At 45.4% G+C, this 27,031-nt stretch overlaps 1 non-coding gene and 14 pseudogenes across 1 annotated transcript; all 15 read right to left on the minus strand.

The window, feature by feature from the left end:
- Positions 1-5,280: 5,280 nt before the first annotated feature.
- LOC143999689 (5S ribosomal RNA) lies at positions 5,281-5,399 on the minus strand (annotated as a pseudogene).
- A 320-nt stretch (positions 5,400-5,719) lies between these two features.
- Positions 5,720-5,838, minus strand: LOC144000101 (5S ribosomal RNA; annotated as a pseudogene).
- Positions 5,839-5,945: 107 nt separating this feature from the next.
- Positions 5,946-6,064, minus strand: LOC143999695 (5S ribosomal RNA; annotated as a pseudogene).
- A 546-nt stretch (positions 6,065-6,610) lies between these two features.
- LOC143999873 (5S ribosomal RNA) lies at positions 6,611-6,729 on the minus strand (annotated as a pseudogene).
- A 106-nt stretch (positions 6,730-6,835) lies between these two features.
- LOC143999923 (5S ribosomal RNA) lies at positions 6,836-6,954 on the minus strand (annotated as a pseudogene).
- A 105-nt stretch (positions 6,955-7,059) lies between these two features.
- On the minus strand, positions 7,060-7,178 carry LOC143998448 (5S ribosomal RNA; annotated as a pseudogene).
- Positions 7,179-7,939: 761 nt separating this feature from the next.
- LOC143999663 (5S ribosomal RNA) lies at positions 7,940-8,058 on the minus strand. Its single transcript, XR_013278123.1, has one exon. It is a non-coding gene; the product is annotated as a 5S ribosomal RNA (ribosomal RNA).
- Positions 8,059-8,166: 108 nt separating this feature from the next.
- LOC143998625 (5S ribosomal RNA) lies at positions 8,167-8,295 on the minus strand (annotated as a pseudogene).
- A 106-nt stretch (positions 8,296-8,401) lies between these two features.
- Positions 8,402-8,520, minus strand: LOC143999823 (5S ribosomal RNA; annotated as a pseudogene).
- A 107-nt stretch (positions 8,521-8,627) lies between these two features.
- LOC143999976 (5S ribosomal RNA) lies at positions 8,628-8,746 on the minus strand (annotated as a pseudogene).
- A 321-nt stretch (positions 8,747-9,067) lies between these two features.
- Positions 9,068-9,186, minus strand: LOC143999669 (5S ribosomal RNA; annotated as a pseudogene).
- A 108-nt stretch (positions 9,187-9,294) lies between these two features.
- Positions 9,295-9,413, minus strand: LOC143998472 (5S ribosomal RNA; annotated as a pseudogene).
- Positions 9,414-9,527: 114 nt separating this feature from the next.
- On the minus strand, positions 9,528-9,646 carry LOC143998751 (5S ribosomal RNA; annotated as a pseudogene).
- A 332-nt stretch (positions 9,647-9,978) lies between these two features.
- LOC143999887 (5S ribosomal RNA) lies at positions 9,979-10,097 on the minus strand (annotated as a pseudogene).
- Positions 10,098-10,429: 332 nt separating this feature from the next.
- Positions 10,430-10,548, minus strand: LOC143999910 (5S ribosomal RNA; annotated as a pseudogene).
- Positions 10,549-27,031: the final 16,483 nt, after the last annotated feature.

Raw genomic sequence — 27,031 nt, forward strand, 5'->3', positions numbered from 1 at the left:
GATGTTAGAGACCTTGCGCTCCTATACCTTCCGTTTGAAGATGCCCCGCAGATGCACAATAGGGTTTAGGTCTGGAGACATGCTTGGCCAGTCCATCACCTGTACCCTCAGCTTCTTTAGCAAGGCATTGGTCGTCTTGGAGGTGTGTTTGGGGTCGTTATCATGTTGGAATACTGCCGTACAGCCCAGTCTCCGATGGGGATGGGATCATGATCTTCTTCAGTATATCACAGTACATGTTGGCATTCATGGTTCACTCAATATACTGTAGCTCCCCAGTGCCAGCAGCACTCATGCAGCCCCTAACCATGACACTCCCACCACCATGCTTGAATGTAGGCAAGACACACTTGTCTTTGTACTCCTCACCTAGTTGACACCATCTGAACCAAATAAGTTTATCTTGGTCTCATCAGACCACAGGACTTGGTTCCAGTAATCACTTAGTCTGCTTGTTTTCAGCAAACTGTTTTCTGGCTTTCTTGTGCATTATCTTTAGGTCTTGGACGACCTAAAGACAGCCTTTGGGCAACAGCCATGCAGACCAATTTGATGCAGTGTGCGGCGTATGGCCTGAACACTGACAGGCTGACCCCTTCAACCTCTGCAGCAATGCTGGCAGCACTCATATGTTTATTTTCCGCATGCACACAGGGGTTTCTTGGCTGGAAGCCCGGCAGACGCCGGACCCTGCCGGAAATAAATCTCCCGCGCGCATGCACGCCACTCACAGCGCCGGAGCTGCGATATCCAGAAGACACGCCAATGGAACATGTCAGCTCCCTCTGCGTGTATCGGGCGAGGTGTCGGGGCCTCGTTCTAAGGTAAGTATTTCATAATGAGCTAGTATGCGGTGCATACTAGCTCATTATGCCTTTTCCCTTGCAGGTATGAAAAAACTATTTTTTTTCAGCGGGTTTACTACCGCTTTAACAGTCTTTTTTGAAAATTTGGGGGGGGGGGGGAAGGGTTAGGGCCAGGACACCCTTATATAGTTGCAAATTCAATTGGCAGACTCAGAGACTTCAATAAAAGAACAGCCGTGCAGGGAAAGACCCCAGCAAGCCACATCTGCACTTGCAGGAATGCTGTCTCCTGTGCTAACAGTCTTTAACAGTTCCTAACTCAAACGTAACAGTCCTTTCAGCTCCACTACACCTGCCTCTTGCAGTTCTTGAACACTGAGCTCCCGGTCTCTCACTAGACCCTCTGATTCACTAACTCTGAATCCCTTGAGCTCCTCCAAGGTTTGCGGGGGTATATCTCTCACCCCCCCCCCCCCCCCCCGGCTTCTCTGTTGGGTCCCTAGCTTGGCACTCCAGATACTTCTCAACCTTCACCCCTGCTAACCGGCGAGGTCCCTGGCTTGACTCACAAGGCTGCTCTGCAAGCGTCTACTCCATGGGTTTGGTCCCTGATTTGATCACAGCCTGAAGATTCCCGATTTTCCACCGTGCCTGTTTGGTGAGAATGTGGTTCCGGTACTTGCTTCAGTTACTTACTGTGGTCCCTGGTCAAGGTGGTTGGGCCCTTTGTGGCAACAGCTTCCCTTCTACCTCTGACCACTAACAGGTTCTCTGGCCGGCAGAACCGTCACTTCTGGGTGGACTGCAAGCCGCAATCCCAACCCTGCGTTGCTCTCCTTACTTCTGAATAGGCCCTCACACAGGCTAGCAGCCAGATGCCCCCAGGATAGGCCCAATCTCCATCCTAGCAGCCTGGGGCGTATGACACCCAGACAGCCGTCCAGATGGCACAGAACATAGAATACCTGACGTCACCCGTATATATAGGTTCTCCCAGCAGGCCAAGGGTTGCCCTTCTCATATCTAGTACCACCAAGTACCTGGCCACCTAGTGGTAGAAGACAAAAATGCAACAAGGCCAAACCTAGGGAGAAATCATAAAATTATCAATCGACCAAGATAACTAACTATTCCTGGCAAGTTTGTGAGGAGCTCCCTGACTAAACCCCAGGGTGCTACATTTCCTATGGGTAAACTTGCTTTGATATACAAGTGCTTTGGATTACAAGCATTCTTCTGGAAAGAATTATGCTCGTAATCCAAGGTATTACTGTAATGGTAAACATGACAAATAAAGAGGGCGAATCTCTCTTACTGGGGCACAGACGTCAATAAAAACTGATAGGTACTTAATCCATCTCAACTCAGTCCAAAACTAAAAAAAACTTTTGCCTTTTGGTATTACCGGTACTGCTTGTCCCTGTTCATTTTTATGTGAACTCCATTGAAACTTATTTTTTTAAATGATATTACCTGAATAGTTTGAAGAGGAAGTGAAATATTACAGTACTTTTCTAGCTATATGCATTTATGCAATTTCTTCTGCATTCTGACTTGACTTTGGAAGTCTGTAGAAATACGTGCTCATCGACACATATCTGCTTGTGAAATGTCACTATGTTGAAAAGAATTTCCACTATGACACTTCATAAATGTTGCAGATGATTCATTAGGATGCTAGTAATAAAGTCATATAATAACTGTCAGTCTGCCAGTGGAGTACATGGAAATCAGACTGTTATCAGAGACTAGTGCATCTTTATATGGATGCAGGCTGGTGTTGCAGCTTGTAAAAGTGTTAGTTTACCTTTTACACAACATGCACACGCAGAATTAACACCCTACAACCCAATTCCCTCCCCACCCCTCCGTTGTTAAGTACATACAAACATAAAGTTGCACAATTCCTGTCTAACCTGTATAAAAAAAGAAGATCTGTTTACTTACCTATTTTTAACCTGCCCCAGTCCGGTCACATGATCCTCTGTGTGAGGGAGCTGCCAGTAAAGACTGAGATATTTCCCTATAGGCTTCCATGGCCCTTTCATTGTAAATACTGTAAATACTGTCTTTATAAATACAGTACAACGATCAGCCATAACTTCATAACCACCCACCTAAGATTGAGTAGGCCCTCTCCCCCCCCCCGTCACTCAATCGTCAGCCCACCAACCCCGCACTTACCCTAAGTTGTGGGCAGCGCTTCCTCCTTGTCAGATTCACCATGCGTCTCCTCCTCCTTTTCTTCACGGTAACTTCCTCTGTGTCTTTTCTTCCTCCTCCTTGGCAGCCAATTTAATCGCCTCTCTTCTCGGCCAATCGGGGCTCAGGACCCACTTCCTGATTGTCCAGGAGGAGAATCAGGAAGACAATAGCACATATTAACTCGCAATTGTCACACAACTGGCTCAGGGCGCAATGCTCTGTACCCCGAGCCCACTCTTTTTTGAAGCCATGTGCTTCTAAAAAAAAAAAAAACCCCATTGGAAGCCATGTGAGGTTCGAGCGGGGGCAGCCGAGTCAGGTTGCCCCGTGGTCGACTCCCGCAGTCGGAGTGCACGGGGGGGTTCTTGGGGCTGCAGGGGGAACGACAACCGTGGCGCCTTCCGCACCGATTCCGGTGGGGGAAGGGGAAGTTGCAGCGTCGGTAGTGGACAAGGGAGCCAAGGAGGTGGCCGCAAGGTCAGACATTGTTAGACTGGCTGATGCAGCGCGGTGTGAGGTGTACCTGTGCTTCGAGGGTCCGCTGGGGGCACACTTGAAGCAGTAGATGCAGTAGAAGATCGCAAAAGCTGAGTATGTGGAGATCTTCTTGCTTATCCCATTGGAAAAGTTTAACTTGGATAGGGTTAAGCCTGATGATTCCAAGAAGGAGGACGAGGAAAAGCGGTGGTATCGGTTGATTCCGCGCACTTTTTCAAATTGGTTGCAGGCATTCACCATTTTGGCGAGCGTCATTGGGGAGAAGAACTCCGAGCACTGCTCGCGTTATTCTGTTATATGGATGCGATCGGGGAGGCCCATAGGGTGTACGGGGGGGTGACGTGGCTCCGGTATGATGAGCAATTCAGGCAGCGCAAGGCGGTGCAGCCTAAATTGCGTTGGGATCACAAGGACTTCAGCCTCTGGATGAGGCTTATGTCGTCGGCGCGGGCCCTGCCTCAGTTTCTTCAGGGGGAGCCGGAAGTGCGCCAGCCTCAGGACTGGGGGGTATGCTGGCAATTCAATGAAGGTGCCTGCAAGTTTGGGGGAGCGTGCAAGTTCAAGCATGAGTGCTCCGGATGCGGGGGAGCGCACATGCTGTCCACATGTTTCCGGAAGGGAAAGCGGGCTGGAGATTCTGCTCAGAAAAGGGAAGACGCCGGTGATACTGACAAGGATGCTTCCTTTTCTAAGTAGGTATCCGGAGAGGGAAGCGGCTCAGGTGCTGGCGGCGGGGTTTCGGGGCGGCTTTAGGATACCCTGTTCGCTGACGGCGGTGCCGCCGGTGACAGATAACATGAAGTCGGCATTGCAGCATCCGGGGGTGGTGGATGACAAGCTGGGTAAAGAGGTGAATCCATAATTTCTCAGAACTCCGTACACATGGACAAGACATTCTTAGTAAATATGTCAAGTTGCATGCATTTCTGATGGTCAGGGAGCTAACAGAGATGACATTGACATCCCTAATTGACATCACTACCTAATTTTTGTTTTTATTCTTCACTCTATAGGTTTGTGATACCATACTATTGCACACCATGTAACGTTTCTCCTTCACAAAACACCTTGTTAGTGCCAACTTGCCTCAAGCAGACAGGTTTGAACAGTACACAATGGAGTTTCCGGAGGATGCACTGAGTGAGACTTTGAAGAACTATCCAGTGCTGAATAAGAATAAGTTAAAGACAGAGCTTGGTCTCATTTACCGCACACAAGAGTTCAAAAAGTGTAATAGTGCTGTGGACCTATTCCAGCTGTTTGTGGACAACAATCTTGCTCATGTGTTTAGAGAGACTGTGACTTTGCTAAAGATCCTCATCACCACACCCATGACCACAGCAGAAGCTGAGAGGTGCTTCTCAACCTTAAAAAGAATCAAGACTTTTCTGAGAAATAGCATGACCCAGGAAAGGCTGAATGCATTGGCCATGCTGCCAATGGAAAAGAGAGTGGTGACAGAGATGACTGACTTCAACCAGAAGGTCACTGAGAAATTTGCAAGCCAGAAAGAAAGGAGAGCAAAATTTATTTTCAAATAGATCTACTGGCGCTAACGTCTATTTGCATTCAGTCACCTTTACTCTGATTGTAAAAGGGCCATCCCTGCTTAGCATCCGAGATCTGATGAGATCAGGCGCATTCAGGGTGATGTGGCCACAGGCGAGCTCTCTGCCCACTCTCAACCCTCTTGGCAAACGCCAAGATGGTCACCTCGGCAAACAAGCAGAAAAATAAACAGGTCATCGACGCCAACAACATATTAAAAAAATGCCTATGTCACCTGGTATTCCCAGGCGGTCTCCCATCCAGGTACTAACCAGGCCCAACCGTGCTTAGCATCCGAGATCTGATGAGATCAGGCGCATTCAGGGTGATGTGGCCGCAGGCGAGCTCTCTGCTCACTCTCAACCCTCTTGACAAACGCCAAGATGGTCACCTCGGCAAACAAGCAGAAAAATAAACAGGCCGTCGACGCCAACAACATATTAAAAAAAAGCCTACGGAACCTGGTATTCCCAGGCGGTCTCCCATCCAGGTACGATCCTGCTTAGCACCCGAGATCAGATGAGATTGGGCGCATTCAGGGTGATGTGGCCATAGGTGATCTCTGGCCACTCTCAGCCCTCTTGACTAGCGCCCAGATGGTCAACTCGACAAACAAGCAGAAAAATAAACAGGTCGTCAACGCCAACAACATATTAAAAAATTGCCTACGTCACCTGGTATTCCCAGGCGGTCTCCCATCCAGGTACTAACCAGGCCCGACTCTGCTTAGCATCCGAGATCAGACAAGATCGGGCGCATTGAAGGTGATGTGTTCATAGGCAAGCTCTCTGGCCACTCTCAACCCTCTTGACAAATACCAAGATGGTCACCTCGGCAAACAAGCAGAAAAATAAACAGGTCGTCGACGCCAACAACATGTTAAAAAAAAGCCTATGGCGCCTGGTATTCCCAGGCGGTCTCCCATCCAGGTACTAACCAGGCCCGACCCTGCTTAGCATCCGAGATCAGACGAGATTGGGCGCTTTCAGGGTGATGTGGCTGTAGGCGAGCTCTCTGGCTACTCTCAACCCTCTTGACAAACACCAAGATGGTCACATCGGCAAACAAGCAGAAAAATAAACAGGTCGTCAATGCCAACAACATATTAAATAAAGCCTACGGCACCTGGTATTCCCAGGCGGTCTCCCATCCAGGTACGATCCTGCTTAGCATCCGAGATCAGATGAGATTGGGCGCATTCAGGGTGATGTGGCCATAGGTGATCTCTGGCCACTCTCAACCCTCTTGACTAGCGCCCAAATGGTCAACTCGACAAACAAGCAGAAAAATAAACAGGTCGTCAACGCCAACAACATATTAAAAAAATGCCTACGTCACCTGGTATTCCCAGGCGGTCTCCCATCCAGGTACTAACCAGACCCGACCCTGCTTAGCATCGGAGATGAGACGAGATTGGGGCACATTCTCGGTGATGTGGCCATAGGTGAGCTCTCTGGCCACTCTTAACCCTCTTGACAAACGCCAAGATGGTCACCTCGGCAAACAAGCAAAAAAAAAAACAGGTCGTCGACGCCAACAACATATTAAAAAAAAGTCTACGGCACCTGGTATTCCCAGGCAGTCTCCCATCCAGCTACTAACCAGGCCCGACCCTGCTTAGCATCCGAGATCAGACGAGATCGGGCACATTCAGGGTGATGTGGCTATAGGCGAGCTCTCTGGCCACTCTCAACCCTCTTGAGAAATGCCAAGATGGTCACCTCGGCAAACAAGCAGAAAAATAAACAGGTCGTCAATGCCAACAACATATTAAATAAAGCCTACGGCACCTGGTATTCCCAGGCGGTCTCCCATCCAGGTACTAACCAGACCCGACTCTACTTAGCATCCGAGATCAGATGAGATTGGGCACATTCAGGGTGATGTGGCCATAGGTGATCTCTGGCGACTCTCAACCCTCTTGACTAGCGCCCAGATGGTCAACTCGACAAACAAGCAGAAAAATAAACAGGTCGTCAACGGCAACAACATATTAAAAAAATGCCTACGTCACCTGGTATTCCCAGGCGGTCTCCCATCCAGGTACTAACCAGACCCGACTCTGCTTAGCATCCGAGATCAGACAAGATCGGACGCATTGAAGGTGATTTGGCCGTAGGCGAGCTCTCTGGCCACTCTCAACCCTCTTGACAAATACCAAGATGGTCACCTCGGCAAACAAGCAGGAAAATAAACAGGTCGTCGACGCCAACAACATATTAAAAAAAAGCCTATGGCACCTGGTATTCCCAGGCGGTCTCCCATCCAGGTACGATCCTGCTTAGCATCCGAGATCAGACGAGATTGGGCGCTTTCAGGGTGATGTGGCTGTAGGCGAGCTCTCTGGCTACTCTTAACCCTCTTGACAAACACCAAGATGGTCACATCGGCAAACAAGCAGAAAAATAAACAGGTCGTCAATGCCAACAACATATTAAATAAAGCCTACGGCACCTGGTATTCCCAGGTGGTCTCCCATCCAGGTACGATCCTGCTTAGCATCCGAGATCAGACGAGATTGGGCACTTTCAGGGTGATATGGCCGTAGGTGATCGCTCTGACCACTCTCAACCCTCTTGACAAACACCAAGATGGTCACCTCGGCAAACAAGCAGAAAAATAAACAGGTCTTCGACGCCAACAACATATTAAAAAAAGCCTACGGCACCTGATATTCCCAGGCGGTTTCCCATCCAGTTACTAACCAGGCCCGACCCTGCTTAGCATCGGAGATGAGACGAGATTGGGGCACATTCTTGGTGATGTGGCCATAGGTGAGCTCTCTGGCCACTCTTAACCCTCTTGAGAAATGCCAAGATGGTCACCTCGGCAAACAAGCAGAAAAATAAACAGGTCATTGACGCCAACAACATATTTAAAAAAGCCTACGGCACCTGGTATTCCCAGGCAGTCTCCCATCCAGCTACTAACCAGGCTCGACCCTGCTTAGCATCTGAGATCAGACGAGATCGGGCACATTCAGGGTGATTTGGCCGTAGGCGAGCTCTCTGGCCACTCTCAACCCTCTTGACAAACGCCAAGATGGTCACCTCGGCAAACAAGCAGAAAAATAAACAGGTCATCGATGCCAACAACATATTAAAAAAAAAGCCTATGGCACCTGGTTTTCCTGGGCGGTCTCCCATCCAGGTACTAACCAGGCCCGACCCTGCTTAGCATACGAGATCAGATGAGATCAGACGAGATTGGGCGCATTCAGGGTGATGTGGCCGTAAGCGAGCTCTCTGGCCACTCTCAACCCTCTTGACAAAGCCAAGATGGTCACCTCTGCAAACAAGCAGAAAAATAAACAGGTCGTCGACGCCAACAACATATTAAAAAAATGCCTATGGCACCTGGTATTCCCAGGCGGTCTCCCATCCAGGTACCAACCAGGCCAAACCCTGCTTAGCATTTGAGATCAGGCGAGATCAGGTGCATTCAGGGTGATGTGGCCATAAGCGAGCTCTCTTCCAACTCTCAACCCTCTTGACAAACACCAAGATGGTCACATCGGCAAACAAGCAGAAAAATAAACAGGTCGACGACGCCAACAACATATAAAAAAAAAGCCTACGGTATCTGGTATTCCCTGGGGGTCTCCCATCCAGGTACTAACCAGGCCTGACCCTGCTTAGCATCTGAGATCAGATGAGATCGAGCGCATTCAGGGTGATGTGGCCGTAAGCAAGCTCTCTGGCCACTCTCAACCCTCTTGACAAACGCCAAGATGGTCACCTCAGCAAACAAGCAGAAAAATAAACAGGTCGTCGAAGCCAACAACATATTAAATAAAGCCTACGGCACCTGGTATTCCCAGGCGGTCTCCCATCGAGGTACGATCCTGCTAAGCATCCGAGATCAGACGAGATTGGGCACTTTCAGGGTGATGTGGCCATAGGTGATCTCTCTGGCCACTCTCAACCCTCTTGACAAATGCCAAAATGGTCACCTCAGCAAACAAGCAGAAAAATAAACAGGTCGTCGACGCCAACAACATATTAAAAAAAAGCCTACAGCACCTGGTATTCCCAGGCGGTCTCCCATCCAGGTACTAACCAGGCCCGACCCTGCTTAGCATACGAGATCAGACGAGATTGGGCGCATTCAGGGTGATGTGGCCATAGGCGAGCTCTCTGGCCACTCTCAACCCTCTTGACAAACGCCAAGATGTTCACCTCGGCAAACAGGCAGAAAAATAAACAGGTTTGTCTACGCCAACAACATATTAAAAAAAAGCCTAGGGCACCTGGTATTTCCTGGCAGTCTCCCATCCAGCTACTAACCAGGCCCGACCCTGCTTTGCATCCGAGATCAGACGAGACCGGGCGCATTCATGGTGATGTGGCCGTAGGCTGTAGGCGAGGTCTCTGGCCACTCTCAACCCGCTTGACAAACGCCAAGATGGTCACCTCGGCAAACAAGCAGAAAAATAAACAGGTCGTCGACGTCAACAACGTATTTTAAAAAAGCCTACGGCACCTGGTATTCCCAGTCTTTCTCCCATCCAGGTACTAAACAGGCCCCATCCTGCTTAGCATCTGAGATCAGAAGAGATCGGGTGCATTCAGGGTGATGCGGCCGTAGGCAAGCTCCCTGGCCACTCTCAATCCTCTTGACAAACACCAAGATGGTCACCTCGGCAAACAAGCAAAAAAATAAACAGGTCGTCGATGCCAACAACATATTTAAAAAAAGCCTATGGCACCTGGTATTTCCTGGCGGTCTCCCATCCAGGTATTAACCAGGCCAGACCCTGCTTAGCATCTGAGATAAGACAAGATCGGGCGCATTCATGGTGATGTGGCTGTAGGCGAGGTCTCTGGCCACTCTCAACCCTCTTGACAAACGCCAAGAGGATCACCTCAGCAAACAAGCAAAAAAATAAACAGGTCGTCGACGCCAACAATGTATTAAAAAAAGACTACGGCACCTGATATTCCCAGGCGGTCTCCCATCCAGGTACTAACCAGGCCCAACTCTGCTTAGCATCCGAGATCAGACAAGATCAGGTGCATTCAGGGTCATGTGGCCATAGGCAAGCTCCCTGGCCACTCTCAATCCTCTTGACAAACGCCAAGATGGTCACCTCGGCAAACAAGCAAAAAAATAAACAGGTCGTCGATGCCAACAACATATTTAAAAAAAGCCTATGGCACCTGGTATTTCCTGGCGGTCTCCCATCCAGGTATTAACCAGGCCAGACCCTGCTTAGCATCTGAGATAAGACAAGATCGGGCGCATTCATGGTGATGTGGCTGTAGGCGAGGTCTCTGGCCACTCTCAACCCTCTTGACAAACGGCAAGAGGATCACCTCAGCAAACAAGCAAAAAAATAAACAGGTCGTCGACGCCAACAATGTATTAAAAAAAGACTACGGCACCTGATATTCCCAGGCGGTCTCCCATTCAGGTACTAACCAGGCCCAACTCTGCTTAGCATCCGAGATCAGACAAGATCAGGTGCATTCAGGGTCATGTGGCCATAGGCAAGCTCTCTGGCCACTCTCAACCCTGTTGACAAATGCCAAGATGGTCACCTCAGCAAACAAGCAGAAAAATAAACAGGTCGTCTACGCCAAAAACATATTAAAAAAAGCCTACGGCACCTGGTATTCCCAGGCGGTCTCCTGTCCAGGTACTAACCAGGCCCGATCCTGCTTAGCATCCGAGACCAGACCAGATCTCTCCAAAGCCCTATGTTCTGTGTCTCTGTGTATCAACCAAGGCTATTCACTTCATTGGGTGAGTTTACATCCACTTTAAATGAAAATAGCTATGTCTGTGATTATTTTAGTTTTTTTTCTACACAATTAAACAACTGAATGAATGAATGAAAAATTTCCAAGAGTGGTGATTCCATACTTTTTGCCAAGGGTTGTATCTTGTATACCATTTCTATCATTTAGACACACATATACACATTCTTTTCTCCCTATTAATCAATTTAGATGGAATTTTAACAATAGGAATATTTGTGTAGTAAGAAAAGCAAGGCACCCAGGCACATCCAGAACATTCATTCAGTATGATTAGCAAGCAAATGCCCATTTCTCTGCAAACAGCTTTGTCTAGCTTTAGTGGCTGTTTCTGCAGTATTATAATAGAAAAGCAGAAGTGAGCAGCTTTTCCTCAACGTTCAGCTAAACTGTAGCAGCATGTGACTGAATATGGATTTTAGTTCTATACACTTAGCAAATACAGTATCTCAGAAAAGTGAGTACACCTCTCTTTTCATGTGACAACACTGAAGAAATGACACTTTGCTACAATGTAAAGTAGTGAGTGGACAGCTTGTATAACAGTTTACATTTGCTGTCCCCTCAAAATAACTCAACGCACAGCCATTAAAGTGGTTGTAAAGGTAATTTTTTATTTTTTTTTAACTAACAAACATGTTATACTTACTTCCACTGTGCAGTTCACAGAGTGGCCCCAAACCTGCTCTTCTGGGGTCCCTCGGCAGCTGTCTCGTCTCCCCCCGCAAGGACTTCTCAAGTTCATGCGAGCTCCCTCGCATGGTGAGGAGTGCTTGTGGGCGCGTTCCCGTGATACAGCCGGCGGCCATAGCCACTCACTGTATCACTCGGCCCCGCCCCCGCGCCGCATCGTTGGATGTGATTGACAGCAGCGCGAGTCAATGGCACTGTAACCAATCAACGACCAGGCTGAGCACCGAAGAGGATGTCGGGGCGAGCGTGGGACTTTCGAGGGGACAGGTAAGTAAAGTGGGGGGGCTGGGGGGGCAACATTGTCGGATTTTTTTTCTTAGAATGCATTAAGGTGAAAACATGTTTACCTTTACAAGCTCTTTAATGTCTAAACCACTGGCAACAAAAGTAAAAAATGTCTAAATTGGGCCCAAAGTGTCAATATTTTGCGTGGCCACCATTATTTTCCAGCACTGCCCTAACTCTCTTGGGCATGGAGTTCACCAGAGCATCCTTCACAGGTTGCCACTGGAGTCCTCTTCCACTCCTCCATGACGACATCACGGAGCTGGTGGATGTTAGAGACCTTGAGCTCCACCACCTGCCGTTTGAGGATGCCCCACAGATGCTCAATAGGATTTAGGTCTGGAGACATGCTTGGGCAGTCCATCACCTTTACCCTCAGCTTCTTTAGCAAGGCAGTGGTCATCTTGGAGGTGTGTTTGGGGTCATTATCATGTTGGAACACTGCCCTGCAAAAATGTGAGGGGTGTACTCGCTTTTGTGAGATACTGTATATAGATAAACCCAAAACAAAAAATGTGCCACAGCTTACCAATCCTTAGAAGTGATAGCTGCATTAAGCTCGGTTCACATCTATGCATTTTTTGATGCTTTTTGCAGAAAAGCGCTACAGTTTATTTAACATTGATTCCTATGGGACACGTCCCCAGCTATGCCTTCTTCAGCTGCTGCATTTTTGGAAAGGGTCAGGGACTATTTAAAATGCAAAACTGTGCTTTTTTTTGTTTTTTAGGTTCAGTGGACTTCAACAGAGAAGCTGCAGAAAGGCATTTAACCACTTCAGCCTCGGACCAATAAATACCTTAAGGACCAGAGGTCTTTTTCCAATTTTGCACTGCGCTGCTTTAACTGGTAATTGCGCGGTCATGCAATATTGCACCCAAACGAAATTTGCGTCCTTTTCTTCCCACAAATAGAGCTTTCTTTTGATGGTATTTGATTGCCTCTGCGATTTTTATTTTTTGCGATATAAATGGAAAAAGAGCGAAAATTTTGAAAAAAAATGATATTTTCTTCTTTTTGTTATAAGAAAAATCGAATAAACTAAATTTTAGTCATACATTGAGGGCAAAATTTATTCAGCCACATGTCTTTAGTAAAAAAAATGTCAATAAGCGTATATTTTTTGGTTTGCGCAAAAGTTATAGCGTCTACAAACTAGAGTACATTTTCTGGAATTTACACAGCTTTTAATTTATGACTGCCTATCTCATTTCTTGAGGTGCTAAAATGGCAGGGCAGTACAAACCCCCCCCAAATGACCCCATTTTGGAAAGTAGACACCCCAAGGAAACTGCTGATGGGTATGTTGAGCCCATTGAATATTTATTTTTTTTTGTCCTAAGGGATTGAATAATGACAAAAAAAAAAAAAAAAAGTACAAAAAGTTGTCACTAAATGATATATTGCTCACACATGCCATGGTTATATGTGGAATTGCACCCCAAAATATATTCTGCTACTTCTCCCGAGTACGGGGATACCACATGTGTGGGACTTTTTGGGAGTCTAGTCGCGCACGGCATCCCGAAAACCAATCACCACCTTCAGGATTTCTAAGGGTGCAAATTTTTGATTTCACCCCTCACTACCTATCACAGTTTCGAAGGCCATAAAAAGCCAAAATAGCACAAAACCCCCCAAAATGACCCCATTTTGGAAAGTAGACACCCCAAGCTATTTACTGAGAGGCATGTTGAGTCCATGGAATATTTTATATTTTGCCAAGGGTTGCGGGAATATTACAAACTTTTTTTTTTTTGCACAAAGTTGTCACTAAATGATATATTGCTCACACATGCTATGGGCATATGTGAAATGACACCCCAAAATACATTCTGCTGCTTCTCCTGAGTACAGGGATACCACATGTGTGGGACTTTTTGGGAGCCTAGCCGCGTACGGGACCCCGAAATCCAAGCACCGCCTTCCGGATTTCTAAGGGCATAATTTTTTTATTTTACTCCTCACTACCTATCACTACCTATCACAGTTTTGACGGCCATAAAATGCCAAGATGGCACAAAACCCCCCCAAATGACCCCATTTTGGAAAGTAGACACCCCAAAGAAACTGCTGATGGGTATGTTGAGCCCATTGAATATTTATTTTTTTTATCCTAAGGGATTGAATAATGACTAAAAAAAATAAAAAATAAAAAATGTACAAAAAGTTGTCACTAAATGATATATTGCTCACACATGCCATGGTTATATGTGGAATTGCACCCCAAAATATATTCCGCTACTTCTCCCGAGTACGGGGATACCACATGTGTGGGACTTTTTGGGAGTATAGTCGCGCACGGCATCCCGAAAACCAATCACCACCTTCAGGATTTCTAAGGGTGCAAATTTTTGATTTTACCCCTCACTACCTATCACAGTTTCGAAGGCCATAAAAAGCCAAAATAGCACAAAACCCCCCAAAATGACCCCATTTTGGAAAGTAGACACCCCAAGCTATTTACTGAGAGGCATGTTGAGTCCATGGAATATTTTATATTTTGCCACAAGTTGCGGGAATATTACAAACTTTTTTTTTTTTGCACAAAGTTGTCACTAAATGATATATTGCTCACACATGCTATGGGCATATGTGAAATGACACCCCAAAATACATTCTGCTGCTTCTCCTGAGTACAGGGATACCACATGTGTGGGACTTTTTGGGAGCCTAGCCGCGTACGGGACCCCGAAATCCAAGCACCGCCTTCAGGATTTCTAAGGGCATAATTTTTTTATTTTACTCCTCACTACCTATCACTACCTATCACAGTTTTGACGGCCATAAAATGCCAAGATGGCACAAAACCCCCCCAAATGACCCCATTTTGGAAAGTAGACACCCCAAGGAAACTGCTGATGGGTATGTTGAGCCCATTGAATATTTTTTTTTTTTGTCCTAAGGGATTGAATAATGACTAAAAAAAAAAAAAAAAAAAAAATGTACAAAAAGTTGTCACTAAATGATATATTGCTCACACATGCCATGGTTATATGTGGAATTGCACCCCAAAATATATTCCGCTACTTCTCCCGAGTACGGGGATACCACATGTGTGGGACTTTTTGGGAGTATAGTCGCGCACGGCATCCCGAAAACCAATCACCACCTTCAGGATTTCTAAGGGTGCAAATTTTTGATTTTACCCCTCACTACCTATCACAGTTTCGAAGGCCATAAAAAGCCAAAATAGCACAAAACCCCCCAAAATGACCCCATTTTGGAAAGTAGACACCCCAAGCTATTTACTGAGAGGCATGTTGAGTCCATGGAATATTTTATATTTTGCCACAAGTTGCGGGAATATTACAAACTTTTTTTTTTTTTGCACAAAGTTGTCACTAAATGATATATTGCTCACACATGCTATGGGCATATGTGAAATGACACCCCAAAATACATTCTGCTGCTTCTCCTGAGTACAGGGATACCACATGTGTGGGACTTTTTGGGAGCCTAGCCGCGTACGGGACCCGGAAATCCAAGCACCGCCTTCAGGATTTCTAAGGGCATAATTTTTTTATTTTACTCCTCACTACCTATCACTACCTATCACAGTTTTGACGGCCATAAAATGCCAAGATGGCACAAAACCCCCCCAAATGACCCCATTTTGGAAAGTAGACACCCCAAGGAAACTGCTGATGGGTATGTTGAGCCCATTGAATATTTATTTTTTTTGTCCTAAGGGATTGAATAATGACTAAAAAAAAAAAAAAAAAAAAATGTACAAAAAGTTGTCACTAAATGATATATTGCTCACACATGCCATGGTTATATGTGGAATTGCACCCCAAAATATATTCAGCTACTTCTCCCGAGTATGGGGATACCACATGTGTGGGACTTTTTGGGAGTCTGGTCGCGTACGGCACCCCGAAAACCAATCACCACCTTCAGGATTTCTAAGGGTGCAAAGGCCATAAAATGCCAAAATAGCACAAAACCCCCCCAAATTACCCCATTTTGGAAAGTAGACACCCCAAGCTATTTACTGAGAGTCATGTTGTCTGAACGAAAAAAAAGAGATTGATCGGTGGGTATGCCCACCATTAGATACCTCCCTTCATCCACCCACTTCTAATGATGGACATACATGCACCATTTATATATGCCGAAGCATGGGGGCATCCTCCCGCAAAAAAGTTATGCCGCGTACATACGTTCAAACTTTTCCATGGGCAAGCCCCCTGTCGGAATTTTGACCGTATGTACGCGGCATTAGGAGCAAAATCACTCCTCCACCCCTTATGCCCCCATGCTTCGGCATATATGCTCTTTTTTAACTGTGGTGGTGAAATCACCGCCTACAGCACTGGAGTCACGGCTTTATGTATCGTGGGAGCAAACGCTGTTGCTGTCAAGATAAATAAATCCGCGCTGCAGCTGAATGGCGTACCTGCTAAGCAAATTATGGTTAACGTTAAAACAAAGTAACATCCCAGTAAAACCTTACCATACCATACCTGCAAAGCAATTGCCAAAAAAAACAGTAAAAAATAAAACATTTTTTAACACAACCTGTGCCTAAAATATATATATGCCGAAGCATGGGGGCATCCTCCCGCAAAAAAGTTATGCTGCGTACATACGTTCAAACTTTTCCACGGGCAAGCCCTCCGTCGGAATTTTGACCGTATGTACGCGGCATTAGGAGCAAAATCGCTCCTCCACCCCTTATGCCCCCATGCTTCGGCATATATGCTCTTTTTTAACTGTGGTGGTGAAATCACCTCCTACAGCACTGGAGTCGCGGCTTTATGTATCGTGGGAGCAAACGCTGTTGCTGTCAAGATAAATAAATCCACGCTGCAGCTGAATGGCGTACCTGAAAACATGAAAAATGGTTAACAATAACACAGTAAACAGTAAAGTATAAAAAATTTGAGAGAAGAGAGAGAGAGAGAGAGAGAGAGAGAGAGAGAACAATAAAACGACAACTATTTTTGGTTTTTATATTTTATATTTTTTTTGGTTTTTTTATTTTACTTTTTTTTTTTTTTTTTTTTTATACACTTTTTTTTGAACTGTAAACTGTAACTGTAACGGTTCGGGCCTCTCAAAATGCGATGGCATCTTGGGAGACCCTGTGTAAGTGTGCCTAGCCTGTGAAATGCTGTACCCTACGCTAATACTTCACTAGTGAATGGTAGCGTTCAAAACACTCACCCTGACAAAGACCAGGATTGCCAGGACAGCGTGGACAATAAGAACGGGTGTCACGCCTATATCCGCGCTTGCTACAGACACGACATCTTTTTTGGGGGGCTCGTTGGGTAGGGGTACTCGGGAGGACATAAGAATAATGCCTCTCATACAGCCGGCTTACTGCATTTGGTTGGGAATGGTGAGGTACAGAACCGTCTGGAAACAGAAGCTCTGTGACAACCTCTCTTTGGAAGAAAAGAAAGGTTAATGTTCCGCCTGAAGCTTTGTATAGCACAAAAGCATTCAGCAAAGCCAATTGAAATAAGTAAGCAGACACTTTTTTGTACCAGCGTCTGGTCTTACGGGAAGTTAGATACGGCGCTAACATCTGGTCATTGAGGTCCACCCCTCCCATATTTTTGTTATATTCGTGGACACAGAGGGGTTTCTCCACAATACCAGTCGCCGTAGAAATTTGGACCGTCGTGTCTGCATGAAGGGAGGTAAGAACGAAAACATTCTTATTATGCCTCCACTTCATAGCGAGCAAATTATTATACCGATAGCAGGCTCTCTCCCCCAGCCTAAGACGGGAATCTACAAGCCGCTGGGGAAAGCCCCGGCGATTAGGTCGCACGGTGCCACATGCTCCAATCTGATTATCAAATAAATGACTAAACAGTGGCACGCTGGTGTAATAGTTGTCCACGTACAAGTGGTACCCCTTTCCGAATAAGGGTGACACCAATTTCCACACTATCTTGCCAGCGCTTCCTATGTAATCAGGGCAGTTCTCCGGCTCTACGTGACTATCTCTTCCCTCATAAACCATAAAGCTCCATGCATAGCCTGTGGCCCTGTCACAGCACTTATAGAGCTTGACCCCGTACCTGGTACGCTTGTTGGGAATGTACTGTTTGAATGACAAGCGACCAGTAAACTTAACCAGGGACTCATCAACGCAGACAACTTTTTGGGGAATAAACAAGTCTGCAAAACGTTGGTTGAAGTGGTTTATGAGGGGCCGAATTTTGTAGAGCCGATCGTATTCAGGGTCTCCACGTGGACGACAAAGTTCATTGTCACTGAAGTGCAAGAACCGCAAGATCTGCTCGTATCGTGCCCTGGGCATGGAGTTAGAGAACAGGGGCATGTGGTCAGCCGGATGCGTGGACCAATAAGCCCGCATCCGCATAAATTTGTGTGTGCCCATGTTGAGGGAAAGGCCCAAAAACGTCTTAAATTCGGAAACCGTAACTGGTTTCCAATCTCTGGCAAGAGACGGCAACTGGGGATTAGCGGCGATGCGTTGACCAGCATATAAATTGGTTTGGTCCACAATAGATCTATAGAGATCTTCCGTGAGATACAGAGAATAAAAATCGAGTGGCGTAAAATCATCTGTATCCACCTGAATACCGGGTTGGGCAGTGAATGGGGGAAGTACGGGTTCTGCAGAAGTGGTGGGCACCCAATTGGGATAGGCGAATTCTGCAGGAAGGGCACTATGGGTACGACGGGCCTGTCTTTGTCTTCTTCTTCTTGGTGGCAGCGGGACACTACTTGTGCTTGCCACCTCGCCAGCTTGAACTGCACTTATGGGACTCGCCACGTCACCACGTGATACTGCAGTGCTGGATGTACGTCCAGGGTGTACTAGGCCGCTGGTGCTTGCCAGTTCACCAAAAGGATGAGCGGCGCTAGTACTGGCTCTATACTCCATACGAGGGACTTGCGGTTCCTGCACCTCAACAACATCAGAAAATCGGGGTCGGGTACGCCTGACAATAGCAGGGACCTCTTCTTCGTCGTCAGAGCTATCTGACATGGAGGCGCTGTCCTCTACAGGTTCGTATTCTGAGCCTGATTCTGACAGATCAGTGTCTTCCTCTTCACTATCTGTCATGCTCAGAAACGTGTAGGCCTCTTCACTAGTGTACCTTCGCTTTGCCATTTTGGGCTCTAAATTTAGGGGTACAGTAGTGAGACTCACAGGTAAAAAAGCACCTAGCCTGTCAGCGACTGTATAAAACGCTACCAAAAAAAACTGTTAGCGATCGCAGGGATCAGGCCTGACTCTGCGAACGCTGCAGTTATGTGTGTTGTGTTTTGTAAGTGACAGTGATCGATCGATACTGCACTTGGGTGGGCTGGGCTGGGCTGGGCTGGGCAGAGGGGCAAAACGCAGGTGCTAGCAGGTATCTGGGCTGATCCTGCTAACAATGCGTTTTTTTAGAACCCTAAATTGCTGGGCACGCTAGTATAGATCTGATCAGATCAGATATTGATCTGTTCGGATACTATACCACTAAGGGAGGTGTATGCTTTGCGCGTGGGTGTTAGCGGTGCTGGCACTAACCTAGCACTGCCTGGGGCGACGCAGACCCTTTCTGACCCTAAAACCAAATTTATATCACCCGCCGGGTGATCAGGGGGTTAAACCTTTATTAGGTAATAAATGGCGGGTGCCCTGATGCTATAAAAAGCGAACTACCAAACCAGCGTCACCCGTAACACTTATACGGTGATCACTGGTGAAAGGGTTAACTAAGGGCAATCAGGGGTTAAAACCTTTATTGGGTATTTATATGGGGGTACCTGAAGCTTTATAAAAAGCTGACGGGGAACCTAAATAACTAAATAACTAACTGGCTAACCAGCGTCACCAGTGACACTTATGCAGCGATCGCTGGTGAAAGGGTTAACTCTAGGGGCAATCAAAGGGTTAAAACCTTTATTAGGTTATATATCGGGGTACCTAACGGTATAAAAACCTGGCGTTGAACCTAAAAAAAAACTAGCTTCCTAGCGGGACCAGTGACACTATTGCAGCGATCAGAAAAACGATCGCTTAGTGACACTGGTAAAAGAGGGTGAAAGGGTTAACTGGGAGGGCAATCAAGGGGTTAAACCTTTATTAGGGGGGGGTAGGGGGCTACCCTGGACCTAAAGGGGCCTAACACTAGCTGCCCTGACACTTTTTACAGTCACAACTGACACTAAATGTAGTGATCAATAAATAAATGAACACTGCATTAGTGACACTGTGACTGGGGGGGGGGGGCGGGGGGCCGATCGGGGGGGTGATCGGGGGGTGACTGGGGTGAAATGTGTGCCTGTGTGTACCTATGTGTCAGTGGACTGTTGGTGCACTTACTTGCGTCTTCACTCCTCGCTGTCCGGTTCAAAAAGACCGCCACGAGGAGTGTGACATCACTTCCTCCTCCTGTGTTTACATTTTCACAGGGGAGGAAGTTCGTCACTGGCCAGGAGCGATCGAGAGGGGATGGGCGGAAACCAACGGCCATCCCCTCATCGCCGATCGCTCCGGCACCGAAAGGGACCGCCGTATCTAGCGGGAGGGGGTCCGATCGGACCCCCCACCCGCTAGAAGGCATTCACGTACATTTACGTGATTATGCCTGCCTGTGCCATTGTGTTGACGTACATTGGCAATACGGCGGTCCTGAAGTGGTTAATGCATTATTGCCACAATTTTACTACAAATTTGCTGTGATTTGCGTTTTACATTTTTGAATCTGCCCAACAACAAATTGGGCAAAAAAAAAAAAAACAGCAACAAAAAAAGCATAAAAACTGCTGTAAAATCAAGTGTGAAAAATGCAAAATGCAGAGCAAAAAGCACCGCAGAAACGGATCAAAACCAAATTGTAATGGTTTATGAAAAAGGAAAGCAAGCTGGGACTTTATATGAGGCATGCCATGTCAAAATAGGGTCCATACATGAGTAAAATTACAATGCAAGGTTTATTGTTGCATGTACAAGTTCATACCACATTCTAAAGAGAAACATTATATCAAGTATATAGGTAGTCACATGACTTAAACAAAGAAATACAACTCATAGCATGCAATAATTGATGAATCGGTATAAACAATACACATCAAAAAATATAATTATATGGATAATAAAACCAGATATGGCTTGACATTTGGTAGCGTTTCTTGGCATTTTGGCCATTCATCAGGAGTGTAATCATGTGATATACTATAAAGAAAAGTAAATATTGATAGTTAAAGATGTCCTTTGAAAAAGAGGGATTTAAGCAACATATATTCCAACGAACTAGGAACAATTGAATTAGGAGCACAGAGGGCACCTATGGACAGCAGCATTGTCAGTTTGGGGGGAGGGGAAGGTTAGATGGAATAGCAGATGAAAGCTAGCCATACATTGATTAAAATTTGTCTGGTGTCAGGGCTGGCTTAGCCCTTCCTTCTCTGGGCTGGCCGCTCAGCTGTCGGCTAATTGCCAGCTCTCTTCTCTCTCCACAGTTACCAGCTGTTGCTGATGATGCTCGCCTGACCTGCCTACTTAAAGCCTTCCAGCTCACTTCACCTCTGCCTTCGCCTTGGTCACATAACTGAAACCATCTCCTGCGGTTTGTTTAAAGACTGGCTTGCTGACATCCCTTCTGGCTCCTTATCCTGCTTGCTGTGCTCTACTTGGATCCCTGACTTCTGGCCTGGCTGACTACCCCATCTGGTTACTGGACTTCTGGCTATGCTTGACTACGCTTTTTCTATTTACCTTTTTATTTTTATTAATAACCAAGTGTGATTTAATTGTACTTCTGTCTCAGCCTGATTCATGGTTTCTGACATCTGGTTCAGCAGGAAAAAGACAAATTTCGATCCATGTATGGTCATTCCAGTTTATCTATCAATCGACTTCTCACGAATAGGACTGCTAGAAAACTTCAAAACTTAAATTCGCAGCCTAATGGCTGTGGATTTTGACGGCAGGGAGGTGGGGAAGCCTCTCCACTATCAGAATACAGTCACACAGCTGGGAGGATTCCCACATCCACATTGAATGTCAATGGGATGGGGGAATCAGTTCAGTTTTTTTTTTATTCAGCTGGTTGGCTGGCTGAATGAAAAAAACGGAACCATGTACAGGCAGCTTTAGACATACTAGCAAATTGAAGCCAAACTCTAGCTCACACTGCAATTACACACGCAGTTACAGCAAACTGTTTTTGTCTTTTTGCGATAAAGGTTTTACATAAATAAAAGCTGATCCTTGTAAGTACCCTTGTAGTACCCCTCTCAGTGTTAAATGGTTTGTCTCGACACTCAAACTGCTACATCGGCATACCAGTTTGTTCTGTTGAAAAACAACAGACTTACTGGCTATATTACCAGGTAAAAATAAAGGAAAGTAAGCCTAAGAAAGAAAACAAATGCAACCACCAACTCTATGAATTGGTAAGGTGCAATATAATAAATGTTTGCTTTATGGTTTAATACTGCTTTTTGACAACAGTACCATGTAAGTCTTTGGTGCTTTTCTGCAAAAACAAATCTGTTATTTAAATAATGTGACCTGGAAGTAATTTAATCTTTTAAAAAATATATTAACTATTTTTACCATGATAGAGTGTTGCTTAACTATAACCTGAACTGAACTTACTACAATATTCTAAATCTCAAGCCCCGTACACACGATCGGATTTTCAGACGGGAGATGTGTGATGACAGGCTGTTGGCGGAAAGTCCAACTGTTTGTATGCTCCATCGGACAATTGTTGTCGGTTTTTCCGCAGACAAATGTTGGATGGCAGGTTTTAAAATTTTCTACGGACAAATGTCTGTTGTCGGGTTTTCTGAGCATGTGTACACAAGTCCGTTGTACAAAAGTCCAACGAGTTAGAAGCAATCGGTCTTGTAAAACTAACGTTTCTAATGGAGAAGTAACAATCGTGACGCCGAAAATTATGAAATCTCCAAATGCAGTGCACATTCTCTTCTTCTTTTTAATGGGATAATAATTAAGCTGCTTTGCTGGTGATAATGACGGATTTCTGCCAAATGTATTTATAAATTCTTTTTTTTTCTAGTGATATTGAGAAGATTTTTTTTTTTTTTGGGGTCAAGTTACCACAACACCTAGTCCCGTAGTTTAGAAGATCAAACATACAACTATGTTAGTGTCCCTTGTTAATTTTACATAGTTTTTATTTAAATGTATCTGCCTACTCCCAAACAGTCATTTGAAGTAAAACATATAGCCAAGTATTTTTCTATTTAATTTTTTTTATTTAATAGGGATCACAAGAAGGTTTTATAAAAATCAAGAGAAAGGCAGCAATGGAGAAACTGTTGGAATTAGTGAACCCTTTGTACCCCAGGGCAGACCTCAATTATGTGAAGAGCAAAATTGGGAACCAGACCGAACCCAGGCTATTGCTGTCAACGCTCCCTTCCACATTGGCTGAGACCATTTTTTTTCTTGTGCATTATTCAAAAAAAAAAAACTTAAATAAATAATAATTGTGATCTGTCATCCAAATAAAAAATAAATAACTTAACCAGAAAATGCATTCTCAGCATACAAAAATAAATAAAGTATAACAACTATTGTAGGAAAAATAGGGTGGGACTTTGAATGAAGCATAGCTGCAAGGTAGGTATGCAAGGACATATCTGAAATTCATTGGCTAGGTATAGGATTTGAGGGTAAACGATAATAACATGGGTAACAATAATATGAATTGATTATATTTCATAGATGTGTATACATAAGTACATATTATAACAAGGTTTACAATGATAATCAACATCACAAAAAATTGCATGATTAAAAAAGACAGAAATAATCTTGAATGGATTGAAGCATGAGACATTATAAATAAAGTCAGGGAGAATTTCAGACACATGCTTGCAAATGGTAGCATAAAAGCGCTCTACGCGTTTCGTGGAGTTCATCCACTCATCAGGAGCAGTTCCAAGGTTAAAATTATCTACAAAGAGATAAGTGAATGCATGAAGATCAGACAAAATCAGCACAAAGGGCAAAGGAACAGAGAGAGGGAGGGAGACTCAGCTCCCTCAAACACTCTTACTTACAATAAGATTATTTCTTAGGAAAGAAACTGTTGACAAATAGAGGCGCTGTGAAAAACAAATCTCCACCGGAGCTGAGGCAAAAATCTCAATGACCACAGAGCACCACAGTTGATTGGGAGTGACACATCTAGGGCCCTGTAATCCCAGAATAACCATATATAATTTTTTTTTTCCAAAGAACCTCTATAGAGGAATAGAATAAGTAGGTGTATAATTATATCTGTACAGGAACAAGTGAAACGAAGTTACAGTGCCAAGAGGTAGTGAAGCCAGTGAGTAAAATCATTAAGATGAAAGGAGGCATATAGCTAAGCCAAGTAGGTTGGATATAATTGGTGTGAATGATGAATAAAAAGATATATAGTGTGAACAGTGAAAAGCAAAAAATAATCCAAAAAATCTATAATTACCATAAACTGAGGTGAGTGAGTGCCAAACAGGATACATTAAGATAGTGAGGAACATAGTTCAACCGGCACGTGTCAACTAGTGGTACGGTATAGCCGCCGAGACCACCTACGTCACGCTGCGAGATCTAGGGGGTGGCGGTGTCAGCGTCCGAATAGCTGATAGCCTTCGGCAGCCGGCTCCCAAACCATCTCCTAATGAACGCAGATGGACACTCGGCAACCCGCCGCATGGCGTCAACAAGTGACGTCATGTGCACGGCGCGCGGGCGTGGCGTCGATGCGATGGAGGACCCGCCCCCGACGCTGCGTCCAAAGGGGCGGAGGGAAGGGAGAGGGCCCCAGGGCGCATCACAGCTCCGGAACTAGAGATGTACATCAGCAGCCAAAACAGAAAAAAGTATATAATGTATACAATAAAAAGCCCAGGATGCTGACCCGATCACAAATGCAGTCAGAAATACTAAAGGTAATAATTGAATGCTACCGCAGTATTATGCTTCCATCCCTAATATCTAGACATAAAGAGGGGGAAGGGGGAAATTGGGACTTTATATGAGGCAAAGAATGTATAAATTCATCTACCTCCATCCCTAATCAAGTATTGTAGGAAAAATAGGGTGGGACTTTGAATGAAGCATAGCTGCAAGGTAGGTATGCAAGGACATATCTGAAATTCATTGGCTAGGTATAGGATTTGAGGGTAAACGATAATAACATGGGTAACAATAATATGAATTGATTATATTTCATATATGTGTATACATAAGTACATATTATAACAAGGTTTACAATGATAATCAACATCACAAAAAATTGCATGATTAAAAAAGACAGAAATAATCTTGAATGGATTGAAGCATGAGACATTATAAATAAAGTCAGGGAGAATTTCAGACACATGCTTGCAAATGGTAGCATAAAAGCGCTCTACGCGTTTCGTGGAGTTCATCCACTCATCAGGAGCAGTTCCAAGGTTAAAATTATCTACAAAGAGATAAGTGAATGCATGAAGATCAGACAAAATCAGCACAAAGGGCAAAGGAACAGAGAGAGGGAGGGAGACTCAGCTCCCTCAAACACTCTTACTTACAATAAGATTATTTCTTAGGAAAGAAACTGTTGACAAATAGAGGCGCTGTGAAAAACAAATCTCCACCGGAGCTGAGGCAAAAATCTCAATGACCACAGAGCACCACAGTTGATTGGGAGTGACACATCTAGGGCCCTGTAATCCCAGAATAACCATATATAAATTTTTTTTCCAAAGAACCTCTATAGAGGAATAGAATAAGTAGGTGTATAATTATATCTGTACAGGAACAAGTGAAACGAAGTTACAGTGCCAAGAGGTAGTGAAGCCAGTGAGTAAAATCATTAAGATGAAAGGAGGCATATAGCTAAGCCAAGTAGGTTGGATATAATTGGTGTGAATGATGAATAAAAAGATATATAGTGTGAACAGTGAAAAGCAAAAAATAATCCAAAAAATCTATAATTACCATAAACTGAGGTGAGTGAGTGCCAAACAGGATACATTAAGATAGTGAGGAACATAGTTCAACCGGCACGTGTCAACTAGTGGTACGGTATAGCCGCCGAGACCACCTACGTCACGCTGCGAGATCTAGGGGGTGGCGGTGTCAGCGTCCGAATAGCTGATAGCCTTCGGCAGCCGGCTCCCAAACCATCTCCTAATGAACGCAGATGGACACTCGGCAACCCGCCGCATGGCGTCAACAAGTGACGTCATGTGCACGGCGCGCGGGGCGTGGCGTCGATGCGATGGAGGACCCGCCCCCGACACTGCGTCCAAAGGGGCGGAGGGAAGGGAGAGGGCCCCAGGGCGCATCACAGCTCCGGAACTAGAGATGTACATCAGCAGCCAAAACAGAAAAAGTATATAATGTATACAATAAAAAGCCCAGGATGCTGACCCGATCACAAATGCAGTCAGAAATACTAAAGGTAATAATTGAATGCTACCGCAGTATTATGCTTCCATCCCTAATATCTAGACATAAAGAGGGGGAAGGGGGAAATTGGGACTTTATATGAGGCAAAGAATGTATAAATTCCCCCTTCCCCCTCTTTATGTCTAGATATTAGGGATGGAAGCATAATACTGCGGTAGCATTCAATTATTACCTTTAGTATTTCTGACTGCATTTGTGATCGGGTCAGCATCCTGGGCTTTTTATTGTATACATTATATACTTTTTTCTGTTTTGGCTGCTGATGTACATCTCTAGTTCCGGAGCTGTGATGCGCCCTGGGGCCCTCTCCCTTCCCTCCGCCCCTTTGGACGCAGCGTCGGGGGCGGGTCCTCCATCGCATCGACGCCACGCCCCGCGCGCCGTGCACATGACGTCACTTGTTGACGCCATGCGGCGGGTTGCCGAGTGTCCATCTGCGTTCATTAGGAGATGGTTTGGGAGCCGGCTGCCGAAGGCTATCAGCTATTCGGACGCTGACACCGCCACCCCCTAGATCTCGCAGCGTGACGTAGGTGGTCTCGGCGGCTATACCGTACCACTAGTTGACACGTGCCGGTTGAACTATGTTCCTCACTATCTTAATGTATCCTGTTTGGCACTCACTCACCTCAGTTTATGGTAATTATAGATTTTTTGGATTATTTTTTGCTTTTCACTGTTCACACTATATATCTTTTTATTCATCGTTCACACCAATTATATCCAACCTACTTGGCTTAGCTATATGCCTCCTTTCATCTTAATGATTTTACTCACTGGCTTCACTACCTCTTGGCACTGTAACTTCGTTTCACTTGTTCCTGTACAGA

Source organism: Lithobates pipiens, unplaced genomic scaffold (genome assembly GCF_037356315.1).
Source record: "Lithobates pipiens isolate NorthernLeopardFrog02 unplaced genomic scaffold, aLitPip1_a1.2 Scaffold_19, whole genome shotgun sequence".
In the NCBI taxonomy this organism is placed as follows: domain Eukaryota; kingdom Metazoa; phylum Chordata; class Amphibia; order Anura; family Ranidae; genus Lithobates; species Lithobates pipiens.